Source organism: Dipodomys ordii, unplaced genomic scaffold, assembly GCF_000151885.1.
Source record: "Dipodomys ordii isolate 6190 unplaced genomic scaffold, Dord_2.0 Scaffold21, whole genome shotgun sequence".
Lineage (NCBI taxonomy): Eukaryota > Metazoa > Chordata > Mammalia > Rodentia > Heteromyidae > Dipodomys > Dipodomys ordii.
Genome location: NW_012267237.1, coordinates 12,966,852 through 12,980,736, shown reverse-complemented (window position 1 = coordinate 12,980,736; position 13,885 = coordinate 12,966,852).

The following is a 13,885-nucleotide window of genomic DNA, read 5'->3' as shown; positions in this document are numbered from 1 at the left end:
AAGTAGTTGTACAAAGGAGTTACCATTCAGCTAAGCAGTTTATGAACGCACTGTGTCTTAATCACCCTCTTCAAATTCTCACCCCTCCCCCTTCTATTTACCCCTTCCTTGATTCTTCTTAATTTTATAAGATATACATTAATTTTATTTTTTTTTCTTTTGTTGGTAGTGAGACCTAATCTCTGGGCCTGGCTGTCCCTGTGTTCAAGGTTAGGGCTCTACCACTTGAGTAGCAGCGCCACTTCCAGTTTTCTGGTGGTTTATTGGAGATAGAGTCTCATGGACTTTCCTGCCCAGGCTGGTTTTGAACTGCAATCCTCAGATCTCAGCCTCCTGAGTAGCTAGGATTACAGGCGTGAGCTACCAGCCTCCAGCTTACATTAAACTCTTGACTGTATCTTTCTCTCTTCTCTTCATTCATGTGCCACTTTTCCCTTGAACCTACCCCATCTACACATCCAATTGCATTCAGTTTATTATGAATTTTATATCAATTCTATTCCAAGCAGGATAATATTATAAATGTAAGAGTTTGTAGTGCTTTATAACTAGTTCCATATATTATCTATAAAGGAACAAGGACACTTTAAAAAGGTAATATAAGAATACATCTTTTCTATGATACTGGCTTTTTATTGTTTTACAATTATTAATTGTCAAAATATTTTGCAAAAATGGTCTCTTTGGGAGGACTGTGTAGAAACTAGCTAGAAGTGGGTGTTTCTATACATGACACGTAAGCTTGAGGTACCATTTAAACGAAATGGCTATGTTATTTGTTATCCAAACCCAGATACTTTAGTGTGGAAAGGATAAATCCTAACATGTAAGCAGGATGGAGGAGATAAAATTTTACTGACAAAACAGGTGACAGTTTGCTGTGAAATCCTCCACAAAGACTAAAGTGTTCTTGCCTGTACCTTTTTCTGCATGTTGACTTGATGCCAGGTAACTCATTTATCCTTCATTCTCCTGTTTTTTGCCTGAATATAAGGCTATCTTTCTACAGTGCTGCTGAGTTTGAACTGCCATTAACAGCCTGCTAGTTTTCCCCTTGATGCTGGGTTTTGTAAGGACACATTTCCTTCTTGACAGGATAATAATTTGATTATACCGATTACGTGTTCTTCATGCACAATCCCCCATTCCAGGCTGATTGCTCGCAGAGTTTTATTATAGAAACGCCTTAAGGCACAGTTAGTTTTATAGGAAGAAAATGCTTCTTGCCTTTTAAGAGACTTGGCTTCTGCTTGCAAAAGCATTAGTGGAGACCTCTTATCCACAACTTTGTGCCTTGAATAATGAGAAAGGTTTTGAGTTTTTGATTTATATTTTTTTCTCATGTAACATAGATTTGACAGAAATGTCAAAGGCTGAGGAATGAAGAGCAATAGGAGAAACCTAAAGTTAGAATTGTAGCATCTTTATAAAACAGTGCCGATCCCAATTAGCCCTGAATACAGTGTAGGGAATGGATCATAAATAGAAGATACCTGTAGTAAATTGAAGCCAGAGAGCAGTTAATCTGCTTCTTGGCTGTCATCTGAGGAAATAACATATGTTCATAAAATAATAGGCAAAAATCAAGAGAAGAATTTCAGTGGCAGTGTGCTCAAACCTCCAAAAGGATTGGAATCAATCTCCTGAGTGTCAACTTTCTGAAACCTATGAGTACTGTTGAGTTCTCTCATTTTCTGAAAGAGACAAAACAAGGCAGCCAAGAGGTGACCATAAGCTATGCAAGACATGGTGCCTAGAGCCTCACTATATACATCCTAGGTTCTCTGTTTACTCTAGGTATTCTATATACTTCATAGGAACTCTACCTTAAAAAAACTTTTCATGACATAATTACACCAAAATAAAATCTATCATATCATTATATATGTATTGATTTTAATTTGGGAATATTTTTCATCTATAAATAAAGTATTGGACCATTTATGAGAAATGTTTTCATACTTAAAATCTTATTAAGAATAAAAAAATCTGACTTCTCTCAGTCAGAAAATATGATTTCTCTTATAAAATTTTGTGTCCTTAAAAATTAAGTACAAAATGTAACATTAAGTTCTTAAATATGTTTATAAAACATTGTCTATATTTTTATTTAAATTTTATTGTAAAGGTGATGTACAGGGGCTTACAATGACATAAGTAAGATATTGAGTACATTTCTTTTTTGGTTTTTTTTAATGCATAAATTTTATTGTGAAAACACTGTACAGAGGCGTTACAATTACATGGGCAAGATAATGAATACATTTCTTATCAAGCATTGTAGCCTCCTCCTTTGTTTCCCCTTCCCATCCTTTCCCACCCTACCCCTGCCCCCTCACCCAATTTTCCTTCCTGGTCCCCACCCGCACCAAAGTTGTAAAGTTGGATTTTTCACATAACGACTTGTACATCTCATTGTTGCAATGGATATTTGCAATAACTAGTATATGTCTGAGTCAAGCAGAAAAGGTCAGCTAAGTTGATGTTAGGGAAATAAACCCTAAAATTTGTATTCAAATGTTTTTTTTTTCTCTCAGGTGATTGTTTCTAGCACATTTATAAGATGATTTCTTTGTTGCTTTGTATGTCCCTCCCCCATGTTATAACCCCTGCTTTCACTGTATTTGAGGTTGGCATAATTTGTGGAGGGGAAGGAAAAAACAAATCGAGTAAATTTCTTTTTTAACAGTGTCACCCTTCTCCCATTTTCTCTCAGTTTTTTTTAATATGCCAGGTCCCCCTCACCAAATTGTAAAGTTCATTTCCAACATGGTGTCTAGTGAGCGTCAAGGCTGAATTGGTTCACCTTTGTCGCACTGTTTCTCAGTTTCCCTGCCCCTCCCCAATTCAGATAAAGTTATAAACAAGACAAAATGAACAGAAATGAAAAATAGTGATAAAAGGGAATAAACCCAAAGAAATTAAATAACTGCAAAGAGTACAATAATAAACCTCTTCCTTCTATTTTTTGGAGTTCAGTTTCATAAGCAGCATTTTATATGATCATAGCTATTGAGCCTTTGTGATCCTCTCCTGAGAATATCTTACTCTGTTCTCACTGTGCGAATGTTCATATTGCTGTTTAATTAATCATGTCTATACAATGTAAATACAATGGATAGTAAAATAATTTCTTTTTGAAATTGTTTTATCAGCCAAGATCTTATTCTTGGTATTTTATTTAAGCATATCAGACCTTCCAATTATACTGTTATATCTCTTAAAGCTATTATTATTTTGTAAGGATTACAATATCTAGTTTATATAAACCAAGAATTGGAGAAGCTAAGAATTGAGAGAGTTAATGTCTTTGCCTAATGCATATTCATCCTAAGTAGTTTGTTTCACATAAAAAACTTCTATACTGCACTGCCTACATGTTGAATTTTCTACTGTACTTTGCAGTTGTCTCTAATGACAAAAAGTAATTGCCCTCACCTCTTTTATCAGAAACCTAATGATTTACTTCTTTCAGAAGTAAAAGATTGATCTGATGATTCTATTAGTTGACTGACACTGATTTAAACTTCCAGAGTTGGATGGAATAGGAATGTGTGTTTTTCCAGCCCTGGAGCACAGTCCTGAAACTTTGGCTTTGGAAGCCTCTTTCTTACTGCTTGGCACATGGCTGCCTCTGGCTGCCTCTTCACATGGGACAATAGATCCTTCTTGACATGATTCCCATCAGATTGCTTCACAGTCCACATGTCCAAGGTCTGTTTTGACTCAGTAACCTGTTCTCAAGATTTGGCTTCCCAGCTCCTTCACATTCCGAGCCACTTGGGATTGGAATCCCAGCATATAGATTTCTGGGAGATGCTTTAGCCAATCACAGTTATTCTCAAACAACTGTGCATCCATCGGATGAAGGATCTGGAAGAATCTGGAATTGGAAAGAAGCACAATCACCTTTAAAAATGATAAGGCAGTATACCTTGTCTTCTTACTAAAGATCGCTTATGATTTTAATGTTTTTTATTGTGAAAACACTGTACAAAGGGTTACAGTTACCTGAGCAAGGTAATGAGTACATTTCTTATCAAGCATTGTTGTCTCCTCCTTTGTTTTTCTCCTACCATCCCTTCCCGCCACCTCCTCAACTACTCCTCCTGCCTAAATTGTAAATTGTACATCTCATTGGGGCAAAGGGTCAACCTGCATTCCTATTTAAACATTTTGTTTTTTCCTTTCCCCTGTGATTTTTAACATCACGAGCATAGTTTTCTTCCATCTCAGGTGTAGCAAATCTGCTCTGAATTCTAGTATGATTATAAACATTGATAACAGAGATGTGCTTTGTGTTCTCAACGGAGATGTTAGGTCTACCATGGGGCCTGGGAATTTGCATCTTAAGCTATATATGCTTAGGATGTAAAATTTTATAACTTTAAAAATATGTGCACACATTGAACAGCTTATACATTGAATACAAAGTTAACTAACACAATTCTAAAGCACATATTCATACTCAAGTCATATTTAATTAATTTTTCTTTGGAGAAATATCATGATCTTCATTTACAAGTTTGAAACAGAATGGAAGCCTCAATAACAATTGAGAAGGGTCTTTTGCTATGAGCCCTCTTTTGCATTAAATAAGTGCTGTTCTTCTTTATTTTATTGTAAAGATGCTGCACAAAAGGGTTACAGTTACATGAGTAAGGTAATGAGTACATTTCTTGGCAAACATTTTTACCTGCTCCTTTGTTGTTCTCCCACTATTCTTTCCCTCCCCCACCTGCTTCCCACACCCTGCAAAGTTGTAAAATTCATTTCGGACATAGTGTCTTGTGAGTATCCTTGTTGTAATGGGTCATTCTGTGTCCTTGTTTCAAAATTTTGTTATATAAATGTATATACAAAATGGAAGGTAGCAGAATCAAAGACAGTGGTTGTCAGGGATAAGCTAATGGAAAAAGAAAAATGAAACAAAAAAAGAAGAACCTCTGTTTTTGCTATATTTGATCCCACTTGATTTACAAGTGCTCTGCATCTTGTAAATGTATTTTTCTAATTTGGGGAGGGGAAGGGAAATAACAAAATGCTGAAACAAAAATACAGGGTGAAACATTGTAACAATGAGATGTACAAGACACTATGTTGAAAACAGACTTTACAACTTCAGGAGTGGAGGGAGGAGTTTGGGAGGTAGGGAGGGATGGGATAGTAGGGAAAAACAAAAGTGAGGTAACAATGCTCCATAGGAAATGTACTCATTACCTTTCTCATATAACTGTAACCCCTCTCCACAGTATCTTTAGAAAAAAATATACAAAAACACATATTAAAAAAAAAAAACTAGATACAGAACATCGGCTACATCGTGGTTAACAACCAAAAAAAAGACTTGTTGTTTCCATGTCTTGGAGTGCATTTCAATTAGCATCACTTTGTATGGTCATATGTAAATAGCTATTGGGCTATTATGATTCTCTTCCAGGACAATCCTAAGGACCTCTATGATGAAAATTTAACAAAACTTATAAAAGGAAATTAAAGTAGGTTTAAGGAAGTGGAAAAAACTCCTCTGTTCCCAGTTGGGAGAATTAACATCATGAAAATGGCAATACTGCCTACAGCTATCTACAAATGCAATGCCTATCAATATCCCAAAAATATTTGTTTTTTTAATTGTGAAACTACTGCCCAACAATATTCTTTAATGAATAGAAGAAGCAATCAAACAATTCATATGGAATAACAGAAGACCCCGAATAGCAAAAACAATCCTTAGCAGGAAGAACAGTGCTGGAGGAATATCAATACCAACTTTCAAACTGTATTATAAAACTGTAGTTATAAAAACAGCTTGGTACTGGCATAGGAAAAGACCTGAGGACCAATGGAATAAAATTGTTCTTCTTAATAAAGAAAATCCTAACTGCTTCTCAACCACTAGCTACTCATTTCTTCCCTTTTACAAAAAAAAACTACCTTGTAAATATCTTAGATAAAATATCAGTTTATAAAAGATTAAATTTTTCCCATGTTCCAAGTGTGATTTCCTTAATATGGTAACTTCTTTATATAATAGTTGTTAAATTCTTGTTTGTTTTGGTGATATTAAATCAATATTTAATTTTATCTCTTTTAGCTAAAAAGGAAAGCAATTATTAAACCATTACCACTGAAAACCATATTGTATCTTGAGGACACAGCACATCTGGATGCTAATCAAGCACCTCAAGCACCAGATGCTCCATTTGCTGCCATTTATTTAGAATTATGGCAACATACGGGGGAAGAGTAGAAGGTCGGAGTGGTACATAGACTTTCCCCCCAATTTTTTTTAATTTGTCAAACACACTATAATTATATCACTGAAAATAACATGAAAAATAAACTGAAATGATAAAAACAGAAGTAAAACTAGGACATGTCAAAAATACGCAATCAGATACAAATAAACTCTACACAGACTTATTCTCTTTCCTGTTGAATTTATACTACTTGGTTATCATTCTCCTTTAAATGAGTGCTACTATACTCTGTCATGTAGGCATTGTTTTAACAGGGAAATACTTTATTTTAATCTTTTCTTTTAATTTTTAAACATATTTTATAGTATATCTAAGTAACACAAGAAGGTTTTAATCATAAACATCTACTATGTAGTCTACCTAACTTAGATAAATTTGGCTGAAAAAAGAATGACCTAGTCTTCATAAATATAATGCATATGGAATAATTCACACACTTCTTACAGTCTTTCCAATCTTTTGTCAGACCATAAACTTTTTTTGGTAATTTGTGAGTGATAAATTGAATCTCAAAAGACTGTTAATGTCCATGTCTCTTATTATGGGTAAAATCGATGGTATTATAATTATATTTCAAAGGTTTCACAATCCTGAATTGCATTGGTTTTCCCTTTCCATAAAACATAAAGGAAAGGGAAGAGATAGGAAGCCGTGGAAGAGCAGACGAATATGATCTTTTTAAAAAGCACATTCTATGCCTATATGGAAAACATCACTTAACCTGCTAGTGTATAATTTTTTGGTGTCATCGCTGTGGTCTTTATGAACATAGCCAACTCTGGTATTTATGTTTATATCATGTACAAATCTGCCATTTTTTCATGGATTGTTTGTAATCATCCAACAATTTTGGCTTATTCCTGTATATATCCTGTTTGCTGATACAGCTGTTAATTATATCTTGAACTACTGGAATATTTCAATTTTTTGTATGAAGAGTAGAAATTGGAGCTAAGGAACATAGGAATTTCCTTTCCTTTCTTTTATGCCCAATTTTATTGTTTTTTTAATGTAATTTTCTCCCTACAGGGATAAAATATTTATAATAAAAGAAAATAATGGGAGAAAAGTAACACTTGTTTTCTGGGAAAAAAGCTATCTCAAATCTCAAATCTGATTTTTAAAGGAAAATTGGAAACAAAATCTTCCAGATATCCTCAATGAAGGTGCATTAGCTGAAAAGACTTTATATGACCACTGTTAAGTGATTATATTAACAACTATAATTGGCAAGTTTCCTCTGTAAACATATCTGTAACTTCCCTAATAATACACTGGGGGGCATTATGCAATTTTGTTCATTATTTTGCAGCTTTATTTTTCTTCATCAAAATTTAACAAATTTATACTTTAGAAGCCAACAACAGTTAATTGGGATGTCCACAGGGATGTTGTTACAAAGAGACCCTTCCTTGTATTCAGTCCTTTGAATGATTATAAGACATTATCTTTTTTTATTCTCTAATTGCTTAAAGCCATAAAATAGAATAAACTGGATAATGCAATAAAAGGAAATATGTATGCCAAATTGCAAATAAAATCTCAATGTGTTTTCAGGTAGTGAAACTAAAAAAAAATAGCTCTCCCTTAGCTCCCAGTGAAAATTAGATATTTAGTATTTGTCCTTCCCTTATTATTAAAATTTATTAACACCACGAAAATATTTGGGTTAATTTCCAATTCTAGGTCTGAGTGACTGCTAATAAAGTAAGTGATGAATTCTCAGGATGTCACTGTCTATTCTTTATTAGCTACAAAACAAAACACAAATACAGACTTTGCTATTTAATAAAAATGTCACCTACGTGTAAATGCTTTTAGAATCTTGCTTGCAAAGAGAGAAGATTCAGACTCATTTGATCCATGTAAAACTTCTTACATTTTTTAAAGTATTATAAGGCATGTCAGTGTGCAAGGTTTTGGTTTTCCTATGTTGGTGGCAAGAGAGTGAAAATAATCACATATATCTTAAATACTAATTGGTTATCACATGCACTAAACTTTTAATTTTACAATCTTACAATGCAGTTACCTTGCCTAGCAGTTAACATGGAAATTATGTGGGTAGACAAAAAACATGCAATAATGTAAATGCAATTCTGAAATGTGCTCCTTCTGAAACAAAAGATAATATCACTTAGTAGATATTTTAAATAGGAAGAGTTCTTTTTCCTTTCATTTTGTTTTAACAGATACACTTCTGATGATAACTCACTGAAATTGGATCAGTTCAATGTCCAGAAAACCAAAAGCAAAAGCACATGTATTAAATAATATATATCTCACACACTCTAGAAAGGAATCAGAAGCATCATGAGCTAAACACATGACTCATGTAAATATAGTTTTAGTAAGGGATGCGCAGCTAACAAGGAACTAATTTATAATCACATACTTCAATAGAGTACATCAATTCTGAGCCTTAATATCTTCATGTGGTATATGTGATCATCATGTGGTACAAAAACATGCTCAGATATTAATTATAAACATTAGCATAAATTGAATGTTCAAGGTTGATCAAGGTTATCTGGACATTTCCTAGATGATGCTCAGATAATGCCTAGATAATGACATTTATTTGTTTTATTATTCCTTCCTTTCAAACCTAAGATTATTTTCTTAAACTACAATATACTAATTTACTCCTTACAATACAATTTCATTTCTTTTTTGTACCAAATATTTTATATATTTCTATTTATTTACATGTTTCTGATTCTCTGCTCTTCTTATTTATGGATGATTAATGATGGTGAGTGAACTCTATACTTTATGCTATATTTATATCTATAGATATAGGTATAGATGTATGTATGTATTTGGCTGTCATTGGCCCTGAAATCTGAGCCTGGGTGCTGTCTCTCAGATTTTCAGCTTAAGGCTAGTGCTCTACCACTTGAGCCACAGTGCCACTTCTGGCTTTTTCTGCTTTTGTGGTGCTGAGGAATTGAACCCAGTGCCTCATGCATGCAAGGCAAGCATTCTACCACTGAACCACCTTCCCAGTCCAAGATGCCATATTTTTATCTGTCTCATACTCTCCTAACATGATTTTATTCCCTTTTTGATTTAACTTCTCTTAGTATCCTCCTTACTCTCATTCTAATACATGTCATCCGCATTCACTTACTGAACTCAGAGTAGTTTCATTTCCTGTTAAATCAGAATCTGAAAATAACTAATAGCACCAATTAACACAATCAAATAACATAACTCTTGATCTTAACCTTCATCTATCTACCACTTCTGATTTTTTTTTAAATTTTTCTTCTACTCTGTCCATTATAAGTCTAAATGGCTTCTATATATGCTAACATATCTGTTTGATTTGAGCTTCTATATATGCTAACATATCTGTTTGATTTGTACATATAAATGTCTGCAATATTATCTTAGTGTTATTATCTCTACTGCATTTTGTTAATAATGTTTAGTCTTCCATTTAATCTCTTTGGGCTACCATATTCTGGTCTTCCTATGTGAGCTAGCATTTCCTAGCAAATTCGTTTATATTACATGTTCCTGAATCCCTCAGTGTCAAATAGCATAATATCCAAGTGATGAACTTACAGATAGGTAGAGTAGCAGGCTCTAACTCTTCTTCCTCTTTTTGAATCTTCCTTTTTATTGAATAGACCCAAATTCAATAAAAATATTCAGACTAAATATTCTGTGAGAAATTCACAAAATAGTTCATTCTTCCAAGCAACATTAGTTTTATAAAGGAAAGCAAATATAAACCATTAAGAAAATCTATGACTCCATTTTCCCATAATCTCTCACCACAAAACAGTATATACTGGTCAGTATATAAGTTTGTTTGATGATCTAATTTTCAATTGATTTAGCCAAAGAGAAAAATAGAAATGGGATAAGAGGCCAACAGAGAAATGAGACCCAATTAAAGGACCCCCAGAAAGAATTTCACTCAGTAAGTGTAAAACCAGTAGGGTTTACATTGGGAAATAACTATAAAGTAATCATCATGAAAATGTTTACAAGCTCAGAAATATTATATATGAACTAGTAAACAGTCAAAATTTATAACTGAAGGTAGTTTAGTAAGAAAAAAACTGAAATGTAAGTTACCAGTAACAGAGTAAAGGAGATGATAAAACTCTGGCAGACACAAATTTAAAAAAAAACTTTTTAAAGAAAGCAATAGAACAACTCTTGTTAGACTCCAAATAAAAAAAGACACAAGTTAAAAAGTAGAGACAGTAAAAGAGATGTTACAATAACTGTAATAGAATGCTATGAATTTTTTTGCATCCACAAATTGAGATCCTTGGTTTTGCTAAAATAATTAGGATTATTTGATTTTGGCACATTAGCAGATATATAGATCAATTAAAGAAATTAGAATCCCAAAGTAAATCCATGTATGGGTTAACTACATATTAAACAACACAACTCAGAATACATCAAGTGGAATAGGTAGTTGCTTCTGCAATCTGGATAAACTAGAAATCTATATGCAAAAGAAGTGAAGTAGACTTTTATCTCATATTCTGAAGAGAAATCAACTCAAAATAGGCTGTATCTTCTAATATTAGAGTTCAAATTCATAACTTCCATAGGAGGCATGAAGAAAATTATTTTGATGCTTTTATTTGAATGATTAATTTATAAAAGCTACAAAGGCATAGTTAACAAAAGCAAAGATAGACAAATAGGCCTATATCAATAAAAAATGCTTCTGCAAAGCAAAGGAGACAATGTATTTCAAAGGTAACCTAGAGGATGAAAATAAATATATGCAAATATTAAGTATTAATTTTGCTATTATCTAAATACATAATGAATTCTTGCAATTCAACTGTAAAAATGATTAAAATAGGCAAATACTTAAAGTATGTATATATACCAATAAATACAAATAATATGTATATATATATATATATACATCTCCAAGAAAAATCATGAAAGATGTTCAGATCATTTATCATCAAGGAAATGCAAATAAAAATCATCTTGATATGTCACTTCAAATCTTTTTAGTAGTAATTATATTTAAAACAAGAGGCAGTAACACATGTTGGCAGGAATGTGAGGACATTAGAAGTCTGTATTTTGGTATGAATGCTAAATAGCACAGTTGCTATGGAGAGCAGAATGGTGGTTCTTCAAAAAATTCAAAATATCATCTCACTCAGTTATGTGACTTCATCCACAATAATTGAAACAAAACCCTCAAGAAATATGGGTAGCTCCTTTCCATTTTAGCATTGTTTACAATGGCTAAAAGAGAGATAGCACATAGATATCCAGTATGGATGCTTGAATTAAAAAGTGCATGGCATATGCATATGATAGATTATTGTTAATCTCTGATAGCCAATAGACCAAAGAGAAAGAAAGCTGGAGTTCCCATTCTGTGGGTTAACATAGGAAAACAGAGCTTGAATCATTCAATAGAAGTCTGCTATGTTACATTGTACTTGTGCTGAATCAGTGTTGGACTCTGAAAATTTTTAAGAAGACAATTTTCCTGTTATGTTATATATATAATATTAGATATATTAATATACCTATCATATCACAATAAACTATCTAAAATTCAATATCCTTTCCTGCTGTTGTCACTCACTCTCCTGTCTCCAAGAACTCTCTTTTTTTGTTGGTTGTGGGGCCTGAACTCTGGGCCTGGGTGCTGTCCCTCAGCAATTCAGCTCAAGGATAGCACTCTACGACTTCAGCCACAACACCCCTTTTGGCTATTTTTTTTTCTGCTTATGTGGTGCTGAGGAGTCGAATCCAGGGCCTCAAGCATGTGAGGCAAGGGCTCCACCACTGAGCCACCTTCCCAGCCCCGTCTCTCTTCTTTACAATGCCCCGTCTCTCTTCTTTACAATGCCCAAATCTACACCTTCAGAATGCAGCTGAGTTTCATTTCCTTGCTCATGATAAGCACAATTTCACACAGTAGCTAATAGTGCCTGTGTTTCATACACCTAGAATGACTTCCCTTGTGTCTGCATGAATAGATTCTCTTTATGATTCAGGTATCCACAATGCAAGGCTTCCAAAGACAACAGTGGACAGACAATTCATTTAAATTTCCCTACAACACCTAATGACTTTCTTTGCTTTTCTGCCACTGCACATATTGCAGACTCATATGGTCTTCCATATATTTCTTTACATTTTCAGCTAATGCTAAAGTAATAATATCAGGAATAATATTGTATAATTCATCAGTCATTTATAGTGTTAAGTCAATGAGTAACTCAAAGGGAGATGGTAAGCCTTGGCTGATTTATTCAATGGGTTTAATAATATTGAAATTAAAATCCTTTGTAAAACTTGGAATATCCACCTGGATTAATATCTGCTTCCAAATGTTGACATTTCTTTCAAATGTGGAAGATTATTATTTCTTTTATTAGTCTTTTTATTTTGACTTTTTACACATCTGTTATTAAATTAACGCTTTCCAGTTACCAGATGGTGATCATAAAATAAGACATAATAGAAAAAACCCTATCATGTTATAATGTATAGCATTATGCAAAGTGTAATAGCAATATGCAATTTTCATTATTTGCATATAGGTCTCTCATCAGGGTATGATTACCATATGGGTTGCTTCATTTTTTTCCCTCCTATAAGACCACTGCTTGTTCTGCATAAGCTATAATTAGAAAAGTAGTTTTTGTAGAATATATTAAAAATGCACCAAATTTTCACAAATTGGCCCACAGAGGTTTAGTTCAGATTGGTATTATTGAATGTTATAATAAATTATGTCATAATTAGTAGCAATATTAAAGTGTAATGCATAGAAATTCTCACAAGTGAAATTAGACTGCTTAATTAATATATTAGTTTATGTTTGATATTATATGATTTGGAAATTACTCAAAGTCTATTTTTATTCTACTTTATTTCACCTTTTTGAGAAGCAAAACTGAATCCTATTTGAGACATTACAACTTGCAGTCTGGAGCCATTTTCCCTCTTAAAGTACATATAATTCTCAGAACTACTGTAGAATATCCTAGGAATGCAAAATCTGAGTTAGAGAATAATTGCCTAATACAACAGACCTTGTTATTGTGTTTCCAAGGCTATCCATCATATTGACTTTGAGGAAATTTTTCCTGAATGGTCTACTCTATATATTACTCTCTTCTGGAACCAGTATAACCTTCAAATCATGTCAGCTTTGATATATGGAACCCATGGTTATTGCTATTTGGGGATGCATTTGCTGTAATAATTAGGACACACAGTCAAGACTCCATCCACTTATTTCCATTTCTTGGGGGTACATTTCAATAAGCATCTTTTTATATGGTCATATTCAAATAGCTATTGAACCCTTGTGATCCTCTCCTAAGAATATCCTCCTTTGTTTTCACTGTGTAAATGCTTAGAGTGCTGAAGACAATAGGTATTTTCCACTGTACTGTTTGCAGGTGTTTCTTTTTTTCTTTCTGTCTTTTGGTTTATTCTCTTTTGTCACCATATTATATTTCTGTACCTTTTGTCTTGTATATGTTTCTCTGATTTGGGGAATGGAAGGAGAATCAGAGAAATGATGGGACAAAGAGTGAATGAATTCAACGGAGGTAATCCCTAGACACTATGTTGAAAATGAGCTTTATAACTTGTGTGAG